The sequence below is a fragment of the Pseudophryne corroboree genome, unplaced genomic scaffold, assembly GCF_028390025.1.
Source record: "Pseudophryne corroboree isolate aPseCor3 unplaced genomic scaffold, aPseCor3.hap2 scaffold_429, whole genome shotgun sequence".
NCBI lineage: Eukaryota > Metazoa > Chordata > Amphibia > Anura > Myobatrachidae > Pseudophryne > Pseudophryne corroboree.
This window is the reverse complement of record NW_026970061.1, coordinates 385,000-406,310: the sequence shown is the minus strand read 5'-3', so window position 1 is coordinate 406,310 and position 21,311 is coordinate 385,000. Positions and strand designations below refer to the sequence as shown.

At 45.4% G+C, this 21,311-nt stretch overlaps 8 non-coding genes across 8 annotated transcripts; 6 read left to right on the top strand and 2 right to left on the bottom strand.

The window, feature by feature from the left end:
* Positions 1-565: 565 nt before the first annotated feature.
* Positions 566-729, top strand: LOC135026021 (U1 spliceosomal RNA). Its single transcript, XR_010222690.1, has one exon. It is a non-coding gene; the product is annotated as a U1 spliceosomal RNA (small nuclear RNA).
* Positions 730-881: 152 nt separating this feature from the next.
* LOC135025965 (U1 spliceosomal RNA) lies at positions 882-1,044 on the top strand. Its single transcript, XR_010222642.1, has one exon. It is a non-coding gene; the product is annotated as a U1 spliceosomal RNA (small nuclear RNA).
* Positions 1,045-1,718: 674 nt separating this feature from the next.
* On the top strand, positions 1,719-1,882 carry LOC135026005 (U1 spliceosomal RNA). Its single transcript, XR_010222675.1, has one exon. It is a non-coding gene; the product is annotated as a U1 spliceosomal RNA (small nuclear RNA).
* Positions 1,883-2,851: 969 nt separating this feature from the next.
* LOC135026011 (U1 spliceosomal RNA) lies at positions 2,852-3,015 on the top strand. The gene has a single exon (XR_010222681.1). It is a non-coding gene; the product is annotated as a U1 spliceosomal RNA (small nuclear RNA).
* Positions 3,016-3,167: 152 nt separating this feature from the next.
* Positions 3,168-3,330, top strand: LOC135025968 (U1 spliceosomal RNA). The gene has a single exon (XR_010222645.1). It is a non-coding gene; the product is annotated as a U1 spliceosomal RNA (small nuclear RNA).
* A 671-nt stretch (positions 3,331-4,001) lies between these two features.
* On the top strand, positions 4,002-4,165 carry LOC135026016 (U1 spliceosomal RNA). The gene has a single exon (XR_010222685.1). It is a non-coding gene; the product is annotated as a U1 spliceosomal RNA (small nuclear RNA).
* Positions 4,166-10,794: 6,629 nt separating this feature from the next.
* LOC135025979 (U5 spliceosomal RNA) lies at positions 10,795-10,910 on the bottom strand. Its single transcript, XR_010222650.1, has one exon. It is a non-coding gene; the product is annotated as a U5 spliceosomal RNA (small nuclear RNA).
* A 286-nt stretch (positions 10,911-11,196) lies between these two features.
* On the bottom strand, positions 11,197-11,313 carry LOC135026001 (U5 spliceosomal RNA). The gene has a single exon (XR_010222671.1). It is a non-coding gene; the product is annotated as a U5 spliceosomal RNA (small nuclear RNA).
* Between the last annotated feature and the right edge of the window lie 9,998 nt (positions 11,314-21,311).

Sequence of the window (21,311 nt, the reverse complement as noted above, 5' to 3'; positions counted from 1 at the left end):
TCTGCTTACTTTGTGCCTTCCAATGCACAATGCAAACTACAGGTAGTGCTGCAGGGCCCACACCCTTTTACTTGCCGTTCAGAGCAGCTCTGGAGCTGTTACAGTGCCCAGCTGCTGCAAGAAATCAGCTTGAATGCTTCAGGGGCTGGGGCAGAGCCAACATGAGCCCCACACCAAAGGAGGGTGGAGGTGTTTAATGCGAACTAGGGGTCATCCAAGCGCCGCAAAAGGCCGCCATGCCCTGCACGCCCCTTTTCTCTTTTCATATGCAGACGAGGGTTGAAGCCAACTTTGACCCACTGCTTGGATGACATCACCATATGCAAATCCATCTGCTGCAGGCCTTCCCCCAGGAATGCTTGTACTAGTTGTTGCATTTGGTTTGTTGTTTGGGGGTGCTTCAGTATTAGGCAGCCTTCTGCCCTCCCATGTTTATCTGGAAATATGTGTTCTCCCTGCAGTTGTTGTCCCCAGATGAGAGTTCCCTTGTGCTGCCTCAGTTGAATCTCCTTTACTTGACAGAGATGTGCCTGAGCAGCGGCCCTCCCCAGCCCTATACAAAATCATACTTATTTTGCATAGGCGATACCATGGTCATGAAGATTGTTCTCCCAGGGTGAGGTTCATTCATTGCATTCTGGGTATGCTGACCCCTGTGATTTCCCCAAATGTGGGAAACTCGACTGCATTATTTGTGGTAGTGGGGGACTGTGTTTGTGCTTTCCTCTGGACAGCTCTGGTAAAAGTCAGATTTATTTGTCTCAGATCTTCCTCTAGCCTTGTTCTTCTTTCGAGAGTTCCCTTGTGCTGCCTCAGTTGGATCTCTTTCACTTGACAGGGGGGTGCCAGAGCAGCGACCCTCCTCAGCTCTAGCCCAACTCCTACTTACCTGCCAGGTGAGATACTTTGATCATGAAGGTGCTTCTCCCAGGGCAAGGCTCACCCATTGCACTCTGGGTGTGGTGCCCCTGCGATTTCCCCAAATGTGGGAAGCTTGACTGCATAATTTGTGTTTCCCCTGGTCAGCTCTTGTATAATTCAGATCTCTTTGTCTCAGGTCTCTCTCCAGCCTAGTTTGCTGTCTGTTTCCACTTCTTTTTTCATGAGCCCCTCCCTTTTATACCCTTGTGCACTATCCTGACTTCTCCTCCTGTCTGCTTACTTTGTGCCTTCCAATGCACAATGCAAACTACAGGTAGTGCTGCAGGGCCCACACCCTTTTACTTGCCGTACAGAGCAGCTCTGGAGCTGTTACAGTGCCCAGCTGCTGCAAGAAATCAGCTTGAATGCTTCAGGGGCTGGGGCATAGCCAACATGAGCCCCACACCGAAGGAGGGTGGAGGTGTTTAATGTGAACTAGGGGTCATCCAAGCGCCGCAAAAGGCCGCCATGCCCTGCACGCCCCTTTTCTCTTTTCATATGCAGACGAGGGTTGAAGCCAACTTTGACCCACTGCTTGGATGACATCACCGTATGCAAATCCATCTGCTGCAGGCCTTCCCCCAGGAATGCTTGCACTAGTTGTTGCATTTGGTTTGTTGTTTGGGGGTGCTTCAGTATTAAGCAGCCTTCTGCCCTCCCATGTTCATCTGAAAATATGTGTTCTCCCTGCAGTTGTTGTCCCCAGATGAGAGTTCCCTTGTGCTGCCTCAGTTGAATCTCCTTTACTTGACAGAGATGTGCCTGAGCAGCGGCCCTCCCCAGCCCTATCCCAAATCATACTTATTTTGCATAGGAGATACCATGGTCATGAAGATTGTTCTCCCAGGGTGAGGTTCATTCATTGTATTCTGGGTATGCTGACCCCTGTGATTTCCCCAAATGTGGGAAACTCGACTGCATTATTTGTGGTAGTGGGGGACTGTGTTTGTGCTTTCCTCTGGTCAGCTCTGGTAAAAGTCAGATTTATTTGTCTCAGATCTTCCTCTAGCCTTGTTCTTCTTTCGAGAGTTCCCTTGTGCTGCCTCAGTTGGATCTCTTTCACTTGACAGGGGGGTGCCCGAGCAGCGACCCTCCCCAGCTCTAGCCCAACTCCTACTTACCTGCCAGGTGAGATACTATGATCATGAAGGTGCTTCTCCCAGGGCAAGGCTCACCCATTGCACTCTGATTTCCCCAAATGTGGGAAACTTGACTGCATAATTTGTGTTTCCCCTGGTCGGCTCTCGTATAATTCAGATCTCTTTGTCTCAGGTCTCTCTCCAGCCTAGTTTGCTGTCTGTTTCCACTTCTCTTTTCTTGAGCCGCTGCCTTCTATGCCCTTGTGCACTCTCCTGACTTCTCCTGTCTGCTTACTTTGTGCCTTCCAACGCACAATGCAAACTACAGGTAGTGCTGCAGGGCCCACACCCTTTTACTTGCCTTTCAGAGCAGCTCTGGAGCTGTTACAGTGCCCAGCTGCTGCAAGAAATCAGCTTGAATGCTTCAGGGGCTGGGGCATAGCCAACATGAGCCCCACACCGACGGAGGGTGGAGGTGTTTAATGCGAACTAAGGGTCATCCAAGCGCCGCAAAAGGCCGCCATGCCCTGCATACCCCTTTTCTCTTTTCATATGCAGATGAGGGTTCCAGCCAACTTTGGCCCACTGCTTGGATGACATCACCGTATGCAAATCCGTCTTCTGCAGACCTTTTCCCAGGAATGCTTGTACTAGTTGTTGCATTTGGTTTGTTGTTTGGGGGTGCTTCAGTATTAGGCAGCCTTCTGCTCTCCCATGTTCATCTGAAAATATGTGTTCTCCCTGCAGTTGTTGTCCCCAGATGAGAGTTCCCTTGTGCTGCCTCAGTTGAATCTCCTTTACTTGACAGAGATGTGCCTGAGCAGCGGCCCTCCCCAGCCCTATCCCAAATCATACTTATTTTGCATAGGAGATACCATTGTCATGAAGATTGTTCTCCCAGGGTGAGGTTCATTCATTGCATTCTGGGTATGCTGACCCCTGTGATTTCCCCAAATGTGGGAAACTCGACTGCATTATTTGTGGTAGTGGGGGACTGTGTTTGTGCTTTCCTCTGGTCAGCTCTGGTAAAAGTCAGATTTCTTTGTCTCAGATCTTCCTCTAGCCTTGTTCTTTTTTCGAGAGTTTCCTTGTGCTGCCTCAGTTGGAGCTCCTTCACTTGACAGGGGGGTGCCCGAACAGCGACCCTCCCCAGCTCTAGCCCAACTCCTACTTACCTGCCAGGTGAGATACTATGATCAGGAAGGTGCTTCTCCCAGGGCAAGGCTCACCCAATGCACTCTGGGTGTGCTGCTCCTACGATTTCCCCAAATGTGGGACACTTGATTACATAATTTGTGTTTCCTCTGGTCGGCTCTCGTATAATTCAGATCTCTTTGTCTCAGGTCTCTCTCCAGCCTAGTTTGCTGTCTGTTTCCACTTCTCTTTTCTTGAGCCGCTCCCTTCTATGCCCTTGTGCACTATCCTGACTTCTCCCGTCTGCTTACTTTGTGCCTTCCAAAGCACAATGCAAACTACAGGTAGTGCTGCAGGGCCCACACCCTTTTACTTGCTTTACAGAGCAGCTCTGGAGCTGTTACAGTGCCCAGCTGCTGCAAGAAATCAGCTTGAATGCTTCAGGGGCTGGGGCATAGCCAACATGAGCCCCACACCGAAGGAAGGTGGAGGTGTTTAATGCGAACTAGGGGTCATCCAAGCGCCGCAAAAGGCCGCCATGCCCTGCACACCCCATTTTTATTTTCATATGCAGACGAGGGTTGAAGCCAACTTTGACCCACTGCTTGGATGACATCACCATATGCAAATCCATCTGCTGCAGGCCTTCCCCCAGGAATGCTTGCACTAGTAGTTGCATTTGGTTTGTTGTTTGGGGGTGCTTCAGTATTAGGCAGCCTTCTGCCCTCCCATGTTCATCTGAAAATATGTGTTCTCCCTGCAGTTGTTGTCCCCAGATGAGAGTTCCCTTGTGTTGCCTCAGTTGAATCTCCTTTACTTGACAGAGATGTGCCTGAGCAGCGGCCCTCCCCAGCCCTATCCCAAATCATACTTATTTTGCATAGGAGATACCATGGTCATGAAGATTGTTCTCCCAGGGTGAGGTTCATTCATTGCACTCTGGGTATGCTGACCCCTGTGATTTCCCCAAATGTGGGAAACTCGACTGCATTATTTGTGGTAGTGGGGGACTGTGTTTGTGCTTTCCTCTGGTCAGCTCTGGTAAAAGTCAGATTTCTTTGTCTCAGATCTTCCTCTAGCCTTGTTCTTCTTTCGAGAGTTCCCTTGTGCTGCCTCAGTTGGATCTCCTTCACTTGACAGGGGGTGCCCGAGCAGCAATCCTCCACAGCTCTAGCCCAACTCCTACTTACCTGCCAGGTGAGATACTATGATCTTCACTGTTAGGGCAATCAGGATGTGGAATTCCCTGCCAGGGAAGGTGGTAATGGCGGACTCTGTAATTGGATTTAAAAAAGGAATGGATACATTTCTGAATGAAAAAGCTATCCAAGGTTATAATACTTAAAATATCAACATGGTTAATCCGGGGGTAACATGAGTTATAGTAGTTAACTAGTCATAAAACATTATTCAGCAAGTATGTAGAATCATCACAACTTAAAACAGGTTGAACACGATGGGCAATTTGCCTCTATTCAACCTCAAAAACTATGTTACTATATGTTACTATATTACTATGTTACTGTAGTATACAGAACACCACAATGTAATGAGCAGTGATAGTGAGCACTGATGAGGATACTAGAACTGACACTGAGCAGCAAGATGCAGCACTGGACTATTAGTAATGTACTGTAGTATGCTGAGCACCACAATGCAGCACAAGACAATGAGCAGTGATACTGAGCACTGATGAGGATACTACTGAGAACTGACACTGAGCAGGAGAGACACACTACTAGTATTACTGAGCAGCAATAAGTAACCACTGATACTGAGCACTGATATTGAGATTTCCACTGAGAGAACATAGCCACGTCCTCTCCGCTCTCTCTTCAATGCACGAGTAAAAATGGCGGCAACGCGCAGCTCTTTATATGGAATCCGAATCTCGCGAGAATCCGACAGCGGGATGATGACATTTTCCCTTGTTCAGGTTTTCCGAGTCAGGCGGGAACAACCGAGCCTGCCTCGGACCAGTGTAAACCACGTGGAGTTCGTCGGGAATTCGGTTCTCGGAGAACCGAACCCGCTCCTCTCTACCTTATACCCATCAATTTTTTTATTTTCAATCTAAGCCCCTGCAGTTTTCTGTAAGCATCTGCTTCGCTATGATGATCAACAAGTCACAAGGGCAAACACTCAGGGCTTGAGGCGTAGATCTTAGGACCAGCTGCTACAAGCATGGCAGAGGTGTCACTATCACTGGTGACACCCAGAGAGGTGGCGAGGGAGATTGTAATGCAGTGCGTGCAGATAAGCAGTGCAATGGTAAAAAGGAGGCATGGTTTCATAGGTAGGGGCGTGGCCTGGTGGCCTGAATCTACATTTTGTTGCTCCGGGTGTCCCGGGGGTTGGGGGCTGCACCCGGGGACTAGTGTGTGTGCGGTGCTGGCTCCTGCACAGTGACAGTGCATGGCCACCGAGCATGACGCCTCCATTCTTGACCATGCTGTAATTGCAGTCGCACTGCAGTTCAGCGTGATCATATAAAATGGTGTAGCCTCCTGCTGGTGCAGACTGTATGTGCGCGCAGGAAGCCGCCACCATTTTTGTGATCACAGCGGCTGAATGTGATGTCATACAGCCGCTGTGACCACGCCCCCTGTGTCTCCTCCGTTGCAGACCCCATTTTGAAGCCTTGCCCCCGCACCGCTCCATCCCTGACTTGGAAATGGAGTGTTGCTGACCCCCCTCTCCCCCCCCCCCGCCCCGATTGACAGGCAGAGGCGATCGCATTCTCTGCGGGGTGCCGCAGAAAATGCAGGCACATGCGTATGCTCTTAGCAATTTTTGCAGTTGGATCGCTTATTGTGATTGCAATCCAACCTGAATCAGGCCCTATTACCTATCACAATGCGCTGCGGGCAGTACAAAATTGGGTTAATATAGGAGTAAAACTCCCAGACCTGTGCTCCTTAACTGTACCTGGTGGCTAGTGGAGCGGCTGCCCAGTAATCAGTGTCCACGCCAGTGCGCACACGGTCCACCCCCTACGGCCACGCTCCCCTTCATCAGCGGCCTCGTGATCCGGAAGGGCGGTGTGTGTGTGACTGACCTTAGGAAGAAACTGGAGCCTCCGCTGCAGTGACCCAGCAACCAGGGCACGGGAGTATACAGCGCCGCTGGGAGTGATGAAGCTGCAGTAAAGATGTCTATTAGACCTAGCCTGCTGCAGCCCTTGTAGATTCTCATAAAACAAGTTCTTCTTTTCTTGTCAAAATTAATAGCTAAGAATAGGCTGCTTGAGGCAGGCCCCTGTTAAGAGGCCTGCTACTGAAGGCACCAACTACAAACTGAGCTCCCTGTTCATGGAAGCGGGGTTATAGAGGAGAATGCACTGAGCATCTTGGGAACAGTCAAAAGCTTTGAGCCGGTTGGTGCCTCAGATCAAGATCCTACTCTACACCCCAATGTGAATCCTTGTGGAGTCCAGTGTACCCCACAGAAGAAATTAATGTGTCACACCCATTGGCAGCAACCTTAGAATAGCTGCTGACGGGCACAATTGAGAAAGGAAGGGGGGGGGGGGACATTTGAATCCAGCACATAGATGCAATTCAAATATGTAATTTGTACCTTCCTATTTTAAAATATAATGGATGAACCTCACCCTGTGAGAACAATCTTCATGATCAAGAGATCTCATATGCAAAATAAGTAAGAGTTGGGATAGGGCTGGGGAGGGTGGCTGCTCGGGCAGCCCCTCCCCCGTCAAGTTAAGGAGATTCAACTGAGGACGCACAAGGGAACTCTCGTCTGGGGACAACAACTGCAGGGAGACCACATCTGTTCAGATGAACATGGGAGGGTGGAAGGCTGCCTAATATTGAAGCACCATCAAATATCAAACCATATGCAACAACTAGTACAAGCATTCCAGGGGGAAGGTCTGCAGAAGACGGATTTGCATACGGTGATGTCATCCAAGCAGTGGACCAAAGTTGGCTGGAACCCTCATCTGCATATGAAAAGAGAAAAGGGGCATGCAGGGCATGGCGGCCTTTTGCGGTGCTTGGATGACCCCTAGTTCGCATTAAACACCCCCACCCTCCTTTGGTGTGGGGCTCATGTTGGCCATGCCCCATCCCCTGAAGCATTCAAGCTGATTTCTTGCAGCAGCTGGGCACTGTAACAGCTCCAGAGCTGTTCTGTAAGGCAAGTAAAAGGGTGTGGGCCCTGCAGCACCACCTGTAGTTCGCATTGTGCGTTGGAAGGCACAAAGTAAGCAGACGGGAGGAGAAGTCAGGATAGTGCGCAAGGGCATCCTTTTCTCTTAGTCCGTAGAGGATGCTGGGGTCACATTAAGAACCATGGGGTATAGACGGGATCCGCAAGAGACATGGGCACTTTAAGACTTTCAAAGGGTGTGAACTGGCTCCTCCCTCTATGCCCCTCCTCCAGACTCCAGTTATAGGAACTGAGCCCAGGGAGACGGACATTTCGAGGAAAGGATTTATTGTTAAACTAAGGTGAGCATCTTACCAGCTCACACCTTAAGCATGCCGCAGAACGTGGCATTCAACAGAACACAAGCCAACGGCATGAACAATTGCAGCAAAAAGCTGACCAGAACCATAACACAACATGTGTATAACCACAAGTAATAACTGCAGACACAGTATGGACTGGGACGGGTGCCCAGCATCCTCTACGGACTAAGAGAAAAGGATTTACCGGTAGGTATTAAAATCCTATTTTCTCATACGACCTAGAGGATGCTGGGGTCACATTAAGAACCATGGGGTTATACCAAAGCTCTTGAACGGGTGGGAGAGTGCGTACGACTCTGCAGCACCGAATGACCCAACTTGAGGTTATCATCAGCCAAGGTATCAAACTTGTAAAACTTAGCAAAAGTGTTTACTAAATAGCTGCTCGGCAAAATTGCAATGCCGAGACTCCCCGACCAGCTGCCCAGGATGAACCCACCTTTCTAGTAGAATGGGTCTTCACCTATTTCAGTAACGGCAATCCTGCCGTGGAATGAGCATGCTGAATCTTACCACAGATCCAGCGCATAATGGTCTACATGGAAGCAGGACACCCAATCCTGTTGGGAGCATACAGGACAAACAGAGCCTCTGTTTTCCTAATCTGAACCGTTCTGGTGACATAAATTTTCAAAGTTCTGACCACAGCCAGAGACTTTGACTCAACGAAGGTGTCAGTGGCCAAAGGCACCATGTGGAAAGATGAACCACCTTCGGCAGAAATTGTTGACGTGTCCTCAATTCTGCTCTATCTTCATGAAAGATCAAATAAAGGCTCTTGTGATACTGCATGGTTTGTACTGTTTTCCATGTGCTCCCAGATCTTTCAAGCAAGTAGCATGGTCAAGAAAGTTCTGTTTGAAAAGTAACAACATTTACTGTCATTGTTATAGAATTTGGGAGAAAAAACAAGAAGAAATCTGCACTGTTGACGCACTGGACAGAATGAATGAATCATAAAATATAACCTTTATTAAGTATGTATTAAAATTGGATAAATATTAATATTATTATCCCAAACTGCAGTGAAACATAAAGGTTAAAATCACAGAACTAACATACATGTGCATAAGAAGAATAAAGAGATGTGAAAAAAAGGTTTAAAAAGCGTGTCCATGTGTGATTATTTTTGAAGGCACAACCCTGGCGGGGTTGTTTATATAGATATATATGTTGCTAATAATCACTTTCTAGCGTAATGTTATTAAATAGCTGTTAGTATCTATGTCGTCAGGTACCACTGGGTCGTATCCTATATACTCCCTTCACTCAATAGGGGTTACCTCCCGGGAAGCCATCCCCATTGGCGAATTTGTGGGGGTGATTGAGTATAACCGGTAAGCTAACCTCCAATTTGTGGGGTGCTTAGGTAGATGGGGATCACTTATTTCTCTGTGTCCCCTAAGACTATATTCCTAAATTCAATACCATAGGGGGATAGCTTTCTATATCGGATAAGGAATCACTTGATAGGGAAATCTCTATGCATCATGGAAAGATCATATTTATTAATATCCAAACTAAAAAAATGATGAATACCTTTAATTTAGCTGTTTAGATATAGTTAATTGGCGAGATATACCAACAGGTGCGGTTGCCTTAAGGAATATGGCAATTCCAATATAAATAGCAGCCCTCCTTCATATAATCAGCCAGATCTTATTAAATCTGGTCCAGATATAGCCGTTCAGATATACTTAATTGACAACATATATCAATCGGTGGGGTTGCCTTAAGGAATATAGCAATTCCAATTCTCATATAAATAGCAACCTTCCTTCATATATTCAGCCAGATCTTATTTAATCTGATCTAGGCGTAGGCAATAATGCTTTCCTTAGAGGTATAGCCACCTCAATTCTTATTAGGAAGCAAAGTGTCTGTCATAATGGTTTATCCAATTCATCTAAGAAATAATATATTCCATGTGTCAGAGATTCATTACTCTCTATTTACACTGTTAAAGAGTTAATTCTTATTATGTTACAGTGTAATGAAATTATCATATAGGGAGATGTGGCAATTCCATGTGCTATATATATAATAACCCTTAGTGGTCCAGATTCCACAATGAGGAATTTTCTTATAAACCGCTGAAACACACAGCTGTTTGACTGACTTCCAAATATATCTATCTCACTTTGTAACAGTCTTATGATAGAGAAACTGTTACATATTCGGTCACTTAGTTATCTAAAGGTAAACAGACTCAGTGTGAGGGTAATATAATATATCAAATGCGCTGTCAATAATCGTGGTAACTGGTGTAATAATGTGGTATATTGAGTATGCTAGTAAGGCATATAACTGCTCTCCAGCCTTTAAGTGTTACCAATCAATTTGTTACACTGTAAAGGATTTATGGTGTCCTGTTAGGACATGCAGCTGCTAGGCTGACTCAAAGATTTATCCATTTGTAACAATTATGTAACAGTTATATACATGTTACTGGTATTACATAGAAATAGTATGACACAGGCCAGCAGTCCCATGTGTCTAGATTCCACAATAGGAGATTTTCTTTGTCTTATAAACTGCTGGAACACACAGCTGCTAGACTGACTTCAAATATATATATTACTTTGTAACAGTCTTATAGTAAAGAGACTGTTACACACTGTCATTTAGTTATCTCAAGGTTAGCAGATTCTGTGTGAGGATAGTGTTCTGTTAGAACATGCAGCTGCTAGGCTGACTCATAGAAAATGTATCCATTTGTAACAAATGACACATACAGCATTAAATTAATATCTATAGCAGCCCATGTGACATCTCTACTCTTATCATAATTGTCTGGTTATTGCCAATCTGGACAGCAGGAGTGATATATATTCACTAGTCCCAATATCCCATCATATAAATATACCCACACTGATATACTTTCTTATCAAGAGTTATTAGTAGCTATCTGTATGCACTTTAGACATTGTAATTGCTAAGTGACATCATATCTAGTGTATTCCTTTCTTATAGCTCAGCTTCTATTCCCTATTAGTGGAGACTAACAGCTAACATCATAATCATATATTTTTGTTTTATAACATTTCACATGAGTCAAATACACGAGGACACGCCGTGCCCTACACGCGTGTTTCACTGCATCTATGGCAACTTACATTAAAGCTAACAAGAAAGCACACTCGTTCTGTCTTTAAACAGATAAAAGAAACCCCAATAATATGGGGCATGCAAAAATTTAGATAAAACTCAGTTTTGCTCCTCTCCACGGAAATCTTTAGTAAAAGGCGAAAGATTTGTTCGTTCTGAAGAGAAACCAGAGCATGACCAAGATTCCACCTGTCGCCTGAGTGCCATGCCAGCAGTCCTCATTCAGCTCAAAGTGAGCACCCAATATGAAAGAAAGAAAGCAGATTTCTCACCAGGCTTCCCCTTGCTATAAGCATGGTTTGTACTCTTTTCCATGTGCTCCCAGATCTTTCAAGCAATTAGTATGGTCAAGAAAGTTCTGCTTGAAAAGAAACAGACATTTACTGTCATTGTTATACAAATAAACTTACATTAAAGCCAACAAGAAAGCTCACTCGTTCTGTCTTTAAACTGATAAAAGAAACCCCAATAATATGGGGCATGCAAAAATTGAGATAAAACTCAGTTTTGCTCCTCTCCACGGATAATCTTTAATAAAAGGCGAAAGATTTGTTCATTCTGAAGAGAAACCAGAGCATGACCAAGATTCCACCTGTCGCGTAATAGAGCGCTTGCTACAACAGGGTATTCTGGTAAGAACGTCCAGCACTGCCAATAGTCCCATCTTCCCTGTGAAAAAGAGTGGGGGGAGGGGTTACCGGCTAGTGCAGGATCTAAGGGGGATCAACAAAATAGTTGAGAGTCAGTTCCCCGTAGTGCCAAATCCAGCTGTCATCCTTATGCAAATCCCTCCCACTGCGAAATTTTTCACTGTTATTGACCTCTGCTCCGCTTTCTTTTCGGTACCTCTGCACCCTGACAGCCAATATTTGTTTGCATTCACATACAGAGGAGTCCAATACACATGGACTCGATTACCACAAGGTTTCATAGACAGTCCAAGTATATTTTCCCAGGCTTTGCATGATTGTTTACAGTCTTTCCAACCAGAGAGTGGATCAGTATTAATACAGTACGTGGATGATCTACTACTGTGTTCTGATTCATTGGAAGCATCCCTGAAGGATACGAAACAGCTCCTGTTTCATCTTTCAGACACAGGACACAAGGTTTCCAAAGACAAGTTGCAATTATGCCAAACTAAGGTAAAATATTTGGGACACTGTCTAACACAAGGACTGAGACACCTGACCACTGATAGAATTCAAGCAATTAGAGACATGACTCTGCCAAAAACCCAGCAACAGATCAGAACATTTTTAGGAATGTGTGGGTATTGCCGTAACTGGATCCCAGGGTTTTCCATTCTAGCGTTACCTCTGCAGGAGATGGTCTCCTCAAACAAACCTGATCGGATTTCGCATACAGACGAGTCCGAGATGGCATTTGAGAGACTTAAACAGTGCCTAACGCAGGCACCAGCATTAGGTATGCCAGACTATGGGAAACCCTTTGAGCTGTACGGAACAGAAAGTGCTGGTTGCGCGGCAGGCGTCTTAACCCAAAAGCACGGTGATGCCAGCAGGCCAGTAGCATACTACAGCGCTCAGCTAGACACGGTAGCGCGATCCCTCCCCACATGCTTGCGAAGCGTCGCTGCGATAGCATTGCTAGTAACGAAAAGCGAAGATGTAGTGCTAGGTCACAACCTCACAATTCATACACCACATGCAGTGTCAGCCTTGCTAAATTCTGCCCAAACCAGGCACGTCTCATCAGCGCGGTTTACAAGATGGGAATTGGCACTAATGGCCCCCGTAAACATCACCATAAGGAGATGCAGTGCATTAAATCCTGCAACATATCTCCCAGGTGTGCCTGGACAGGCACAAAGGGTGGAGGATGAGAGTGGTGGGGAAGGAGAATTTAACACACAGGAGGACACACATGATTGTATGGAATATTTGACCCAAAATTTTACCGCAAGGCCTGACATCAGTGACAACCCGCTGGAAAATGTAGATCTAACTTTCTACACGGACGGTAGTTGTCACAGACAGTCAGACTCGGGAGACTTGTGTACTGGATACGCAGTCGTAGATGACCAAGGCACCATAGAAGCGGAACCGCTAGGCCCACCTCACTCAGCCCAGGTTGCTGAACTGGTCGCCCTAACCAGAGCATGTGAATTGGCTAAGGGCAAATCAGCCAATATCTACACCGACTCTAGATACGCATTCGGGGTAGTCCATGATTTCGGAGCCCTATGGCGCCTCAGAAATTTCATGACGGCAGCTGGTACACCGGTAGCGCATGCAGCTCACATCAAAAGGCTTCTAACAGCGATACAGGAACCCGACAGAGTGGCTGTTATCAAGTGTAAAGCACACACATATAGCTAGGACCCAGTATCACTTGGTAACAGCCGAGCAGATGAAGCAGCTAAGTTAGCAGCTGGTACCCCCAGACAGACAGACACCACACAACTGATGGTATTTAATACCATCAACACACAGAAGTTGTGTGAAATGCAAAATTTGTGTTCCACACAGGAAAAGGCAGTCTGGAAGGCGAAGGGATATGGCCAGGAGTCCTCAGGACTCTGGACGGATGGACAAGGTAAACCGGTGGCCCCCAGAGCATATCTTCCATGTTTAGCTGAGGCAGCTCACGGGCTGACTCATCTGGGCAAGGAAGGAATGTGCAAGTTGGTAAGAGCATATTGGTGCGCCCCAGGATTTTCATCTCATGCAAGTAAGAGAGCAATGTCATGCCTTACCTGTTTGAGAAAGAATATCGGAAAGGCAATACCAACAGAACCATCTCATATCCCACCTGCAGGCGGTCCTTTCCAGGCAATACAGATTGACTTCATTCAATTACCCCCTTGTCGAAATTTGAAATATGTACTTGTTTGTATAGATGTGTTCTCAAATTGGGTTGAAGCATTCCCGGCGGCCACAAATACCGCTATGTTTACTGCTAAGAAAATTGTGCAGGAATTTGTATGTAGATATGGTATCCCTAGAATTATCAAAAGTGATAGGGGTACCCATTTTACAGGTGATGTCTTTCAAGGAATGTGTAAGTTGATGGGAATTGATAGCAAGCTGCACACTCCATACCGTCCACAGGCGAGTGCGAAGGTGGAAAGAGTGAATAGCACTATTAAAAATAATTTGAGCAAAGTTATGGCAGAAACAGGATTGACATGGCCAGAAGCTTTACCCATTGTACTGTACAGCATCAGAACCACTCCCAGGTCCCCTCTTAATCTGTCCCCTTTTGAAATCTTGTTTGGTCGACAACCGCATGTTATGATTAACCCTCAGGATGATTTGAAGTGTAACAATGAAGTGACTGTAAAGTACCTGGTTAATATGAGTAAACAGCTAAGGAATCAAAATAATAATTTGAAGTTGGTGATTCCTGATTTACCAGAAAGTAATTGTCATGACATTGAACCTGGGGAGTATGTAATGATACAAAATTTTCTACGCTCAGGTTGCCTTATTGACAGATGGGAAGGACCATACCAAGTCTTATTGACTAGCACTACAGCATTGAAAGTTGCCGAGAGAGAGACTTGGGTTCATTCGTCCCATTGTAAGAAGGTTGCTGATCCAGAGAGGTCCCGTGATAAGGAACAGACGGTAGAGGACGTTGTATCACTGGAGTGTCTGTTCCAGGAGGACTGAGGCGGCACCTGAGCATTGAAAATCACAAGATCAAAAGCAGTTGTCGATTCCCTGTTCCCTTTTATTGTTTTTCTCCAACTTCCCATCCCCTCTCCCTCAAATTATTTCCCCCCCCTTCTCATTCTTCTTCGTTTCCTCCTATAAGATGGACTTGCCCCAAGAGACTGTGATCCGGATTTTCCTGTTGACCATGATGTTGACCAGAGCAGTCTGTTCCGGCGAGAGTACCATGGAGGTCGAGAGAGGTTCTGGAATGGGTTCTGATGACAGAGATGGAGGCGTAGTTTTCCGAGAACAACATAATCAACAAGCAAAGGCGAGTATCAGAAAACGATCCGATAGCATTGACAATAGAAGGAATTGTGAAGGATTGTTAGCTGAAGAAAACTGTATCTGTAGGCTCTGTGACAACGTAGTCGAGGATGGGTGCATTAAGAAATGCCAATCCAGTTTTAATATCCACATGGACCGGCATCCCTTGAGTGACTATCACTCCTTAGTGGGTAGCGTGTTAAATCAAACAGATTGTTGGGTATGCTCTCAAGTACCTCAAGGTCATAGCAAATCAGGACTAGTACCATTTCCTTTAACGATAGGGGAGGTACTTGAGCTAAGTGGTGGGAGACCGGTGGACAGGAGGTTTAATATCTCCAGTCCTCCTAGTTTGAAGCTCCACCAATATCATGTGGATAGATCCCTCATATGTTTTAACATTTCCAATCCCCGAAAGCCGGGAAATTGGGAAGTGTCATGGAGTAACCAAACCATGACCTTTTCATATAGAGCAGATAGAATGCCGACAGATACAGAGCTTATACGCCACATAGCCAGTAGAGGAAAATCTTTCCGGTATAGGTATACCCTAGGAAGTAGGATTACGAGAGTTGGAGAGGTATCACCAGGATACTGTGCACATATCGTACAAGCTGATACGTGTACTAGACAGATGGGAGAATTAGGGTTAGGAGATTTCACATGGAAAATGTGTAATATGGTTATGTCCTACTCCGTCCCATATGTTCTCCCCGATGATGCATATTTCATATGCGGGAGGAAGGCGTATAAGTGGCTTGCCCCAAACTCTGAAGGATTGTGTTATATTGGAAAAGTATTGCCTGAGGTAATGACTGTATCACATGCCAAAATGAAAGACATACACCGTGTTGCCCAAACTCCTTATACTCACACCCATTACGAGCACGTAGTTAAACGGCACCTGATAGAAAGAACAGAGCACCCGGCCTCTGACATGATCCATGAATCCACCGGGATTCAGTTTCTACTTGCGTTAGACCTCACTCGCACCGCCAGAGGAGTGTTGAATTATAAATACATATCTGCGCTCGCAAATTTGTTAGACAATATCACAGAAATGTATGATGACACGTTTAGGTATACTGGAAGAGAACTTCAAGCTTATAAAACAGAACTAGTTCAGCATAGAATGATTCTCAATTATCTCACAGCAGTAACAGGTGGATATTGTGTCACACTGGCAACGCAGTACGGCGTGAAATGCTGCACATATATAACGAATAGTACCGAGGACCCGGTCGAGGTCATAGACCAAAAGATGGACGATATTCTCCAATTGAAGTGGGAATTTCGCAGGAGACACAATCTCACCCTTGCTGCTGTGAGTAATGAGCTGACTAGTTGGGTGTCATGGTTGAACCCGCGAAATTGGTTCTCCGGTTTAGGAGAATGGGCTCAAGGAGTTATAATGGATGTAGGGAAGTTTCTCCTATGTATCTTAGGTGTTATCATAACGATTGGCTTGATATTTAGATGCGGTCAGGCTTTAACGAAGTGCAAACGAAGTACCAGGGTGATGAGTTTAAGGAGTGAGGAAATTGTAATGCGATTTCTACGGTCCGTTTCTTTCACCTGTTTTTCCGTTTTCCTCTGAGGTAAAAAGACCCACTTGGACGAGGAATTTGATGAGCCGATATACAGACAACAGATGGATTAAAGAAGAAGTTTTGACAACCTTATACACAGATTTTTGATGAACTATGCCATAGATCCCCAGTTTCCCTAGAAATTTTAAAATTACTCTAGCCCAACACTTTTGTAAATCTATGGACATTGACAAAGCTTTTTGCTCGCACCTTATGGGCAAAAGCACAAAGAAGACTGCATTCAACAGACACCAAACAAGACCTCAATCGACGAATGTTCATTAACCTGACATAGAATACCACTGCATTTACCGTAACTATGTATTTTCTTCATCTCTACAACCTTCAGGTAATTACACACATAGTATAGGGAATACAGGCACAGATATCAGCAATCACATATTCCCCCATTCATGTATCATCAACTAAAATGTGCTCCCCATTTTTGTTACAACCAAAATCCGAAAAAAGCTCGGTAAAGTTTGACAGCCCATCCACAGACCCGTACCACGGGATAAGAAGGAATTCAAATGTATACTTCGCAATACCTCAAAGCTTGATTTAAAACACGTACGGCACGATGATACATGACCCCCCAAACATGGATTCATACACACATGCTTCTGCTATCTCACTAGGTCATACCCTTTTCCTACCTTCTCCTCTCCTCCCCTACCCAACCATGTAAATGTATTAACCCCTGACATATATTTTTCTCTTTTTGAAATGTTTTAGGAAGTGGCAGTTATTGTTGACTGCCAAAGGGTGGACTGTCAAAGTCAGAAAAATATCACGATGCACACTGCCATATTTGCACCTCATATGTGTCCCTGCTGCGCATGCGTGCGCTCTACCGTGCGTGCGCATACTCGCTGTTGCGGGCACCCGCAGGCACACGGTATGCACATTTACGGTAGAGATTGTGTGCGTCTAGCGGGCGACTCTTTCGTTACATATTTTCACCATATAATGCATTTTGTAGATTATGGTCCCTTTGATAGATTCTGAAAGTTTAGTTAATGTAGTATGTTCCTGGACAGAGAGATCCCTCATTGTTTGATACGAAGGGTCAGACAGGAGTAATACAGTGGTGTTTAGTATCCATCGGAAGAGTATTTAATTAGCAATATTCCGGTGTTGGTTTGAAGCGGATCAATCGCTCGTGCGAATAGTTATGGACATAAGAAGTTTATGAACATTTACTGTATTTGCACTTACTTATCCATGCGGCGGGAAACCCAGTTTCCCTCCCACCTGAGCTGTTGGAAATAGTCACAGCCCACCTGTATGAATCAACCTATGACCTTTTGTTATAATGCGAAGACGAATTCCTGTGTCCAATGAACAATGAGATTGTAGGGACCATTGAATTGTATTGTGTGTGGGGCATAAATAGACAGGCCGATCACATCCAGCACTCACTCTTCATCGGTTATCATTGCTGAAAATCGGGAGCTGGATGTCCAGAGGCGCATGCGATCGTTTCCTTTGTGCGTAAGTTTTCTCCGTAATCATATTGTCTTTTCTTGTTATTATGGGCCATATCTTTCTCTCTCTCTCTTCTCTTTCTCTCATTTTCTCTTAAACGTACTTGTATTGTATTTACTGTGTAGTTACCTGGTTAGTTAGTCTATGTTATATTGTAGTGTATGACTTGTATTGTATTAATTCTTTTGCAAGTATAACATTCATAATATATATATTAGGCGTTGGACCCTAAGCACGGTATTTGTGTATTTCTTATAGTGTTAAGTATTCTCAGAGCGTCGGTGACGCTCGAACAGCTTTTGAGTTAATAAGGTTATACAGTGTTGCATTTACACCCTATCTCTACACTAAGGTTTTACAGCAAATTACATTGTTTGTGGTTTAGACATAAAGGTTTAACATTGTGAGCGTCGGCGCCGCTCGTGATCTCCTCGTGGTCTCGAGCGTCCGCTACGCTGATAGCGTAGCATTACGGTAGTCGCTCACCTATAAGTGTGCCCGATACCAACAGCGTATTCTCGTGAGCGTCTGTATCGCTCGAGCAGCCCGCTCCCGATACAGCGTCCGTTATGCTATAGCGAACCATTACGTTAGTCAGCAGCCAATAGCGTGCCTGCCTGTGATCTCTTGGCCGTGAGCGAACGTGACGCTTGAGCGTCTCGACCACGGCTAAGCGATTGTTACGCAACGAGCGTACCCTTACAGTACTCCATACGCAAATAGCGTACAGTGTTCTTAGACCTCACAAAGGGTTTTAAATAAGATAAATATTTAGCTTTATCAAAGCGCACTGTCAGCAGTGTTCATTCCGGGAGTGGACAACTGGGATGCAGACTTCCTCAGCAGACACGACCTACATCCAGGAGAGTGGGGACTCCATCAGGAAGTCTTCGCACAGATTGCAAGTCGGTGGGGACTGTTCCAGATAGACATGATGGCGTCCCGCCTCAACAAAAAGCTACAGAGGTATTGCAACAGGTCAAGAGACCCTCGGGCAGTAGCTGTAGACGCCCTAGTGACACCGTGGGTGTTCCGGTCGGTCTATGTATTTCCTCCTCTACCTCTTATACCCAAGGTGTTGATAATAGTAAGAAAAAGAGGAGTAAGAACAATTCTCATTGTTCCAGATTGGCCGCGAAGGACCTGGTATCCAGATCTGCAGGAAATGCTCACAGAAGATCCGTGGCCACTTCCTCTAAGACAGGACCTGTTGCAACAGGGGCCCTGTCTGTTCCAAGACTTACCGCGGCTGCGTTTGACGGCATGGCGGTTGAACGCCGGATCCTAGCGGAAAAGGGTATTCCAGATGAGGTCATTCCTACGCTAATAAAGGCTAGGAAGGACGTGACATCTAAACATTATCACTGTATATGGCGAAAATATGTTTCTTTGTGTGAGGCCAGGAATGCTCATACGTAAGAATTCCACCTGGGCCACTTCCTTCACTTCCTACAAACTGGAGTGAATTTGGGCCTAAAATTAGGCTCTATTAAGGTTCAGATTTTGGCCTTATCCATTTTCTTTCAAAAGGAATTGGCCTCTCTTCCTGAAGTAAGTACAAACTTTTGTGAAGGGAGTACTGCATATTCAGCCTCCTTTTGTACCTCCGGTGGTCCCTTGGGACCTTAACGTGGTGTTAAGGTTATGGTTTGAACCACTTAAAATGGTGGAGTTTAAATATCTCACTTGGAAGGTGGTCATGTTATTAGCCTTGGCTTCCGCTAGGCGAGTGTCGGAATTAGCAGCTTTATCACATAAAATCCCCTATCTGGTTTTCCATATGGATAGAGCGGAATTGCAGACCCGTCCTCAATTCCTGCTAAAAGTGGACTCATCCTTTCATATGAACCAACCTATTGTGGTGCCTGTGGCTACGCGTGACTTGGAGGATTCCGAGTCCCTTGATGTGGTCAGGGCTTTGAAAATTTACGTGGCCAGAACGGCTAGAGTCAGAAAAACAGAAGCACTGTTTGTCCTGTATGCAGCCAACAAGATTGGCACCCCTGCTTCAAATCAGACTATTGCTCTCTGGATCTGTAACACGATTCAGCAGGCGCATTCTATGGCGGGATTGCCGTTGCCTAATTCAGTCAAGGCCCATTCCACTAGGAAGGTGGGCTCTTCTTGGGCAGCTGCCCGGGGGTCTCGGCACTACAGCTGTGCCGAGCTGCTACTTGGTCGGGTTCAAACACCTTTGCAAAGTTCTATAAGTTTGATACCCTGGCTGAGGAGGACCTCCTGTTTGCTCAATCGGTGCTGCAGAGTCATCCGCAGGAGCCCGTTTGGGAGCTTTGGTATAATCCCCATGGTCCTTACGGAGTCCCCAGCATCTTTTAGGACGTAAGAGAAAATAAGATTTTAAACCTACCGGTAAATCTTTTTCTCGTAGTCCGTAGAGGATGCTGGGTGCCCGTCCCAAGTGCGGACTACTTCTGCAAGACTTGTATATAGTTATTGCTTACATAAGGGTTATATGTTAGTTTTCATCGGTCTTGGACTGATGCTATGTTGTTTTCATACTGTTAACTGGGTAGTATATCACAAGTTATACGGTGTGATTGGTGTGGCTGGTATGAATCTTGACCTTGGATTAACAAAAATCCTTTCCTCGTACTGTCCGTCTCCTCTGGGCACAGTTTCTCTAACTGAGGTATGGAGGAGGGGCATAGAGGGAGGAGCCAGTGCACACCCAGATCTAAAGTCTTTCTTAAAGTGCCCATGTCTGCTGCGGAGCCCGTCTATCCCCCACGGTCCTTACGGAGTCCCCATCATCCTCTACGGACTACGAGAAAAAAAATTTACCGGTAGGTTTAAAATGTTATTTTTTTCTCTGCAACCCACTGCTAAATTGTGCTTCCTAGCTGTTTTTTATAAAATCACTTAATTAAATCTAACTCTGATTACGTCAGAGAAGGCCAGGTACCCTACACCATAAGAGGGGGTTTGACATTTTGACTTGTCTACTTAAAGATCACCAAAATCTGATCACAAGGTCAATTACATCCCTGGGTGGGATTGAACCACCAACCTTTTGGTTAATAGCCCATGTAAGTGAAAGAGATCCTGAAGCACTCACTCATCATGGGAAAGTACCAATGTGTTTCTTACAAAAATTCTCCAGATTATTGACTTTTTAAAGTTTTTCTAGGAAACGTTCTAGATAAATGCTTATTAGCCTTTGTCAGTATCTACTTTTGCAAGGTGTCTATGTGGCGCAATCGGTTAGCATGTTTGGCTATTAACCAAAAGGTTGGTGGTTCAATCCCACCCAGGGATGTAAATAACCTTGTAATCAGATTTTGGTGATCTTTAAATAGACAAGTCAAAATTTCAAACCCCCTCTTATGGTGTAGGGTACCTGGCCTTCTCTGATGTAATCAGAGTTAGATTTGATTAAGTGATTTTATAAAAAAACAGCTAGGAAGCACAATTTAGCAGTGGGTTGCAGAGAAAAAAAATTATGCTGGCAGAAAAGTCCAATTTAGTGACGAAACAGCTCTTCATTTTCTGATTTTATGTTTATGCTAACAAATTTGCTCTCTGAAAAGT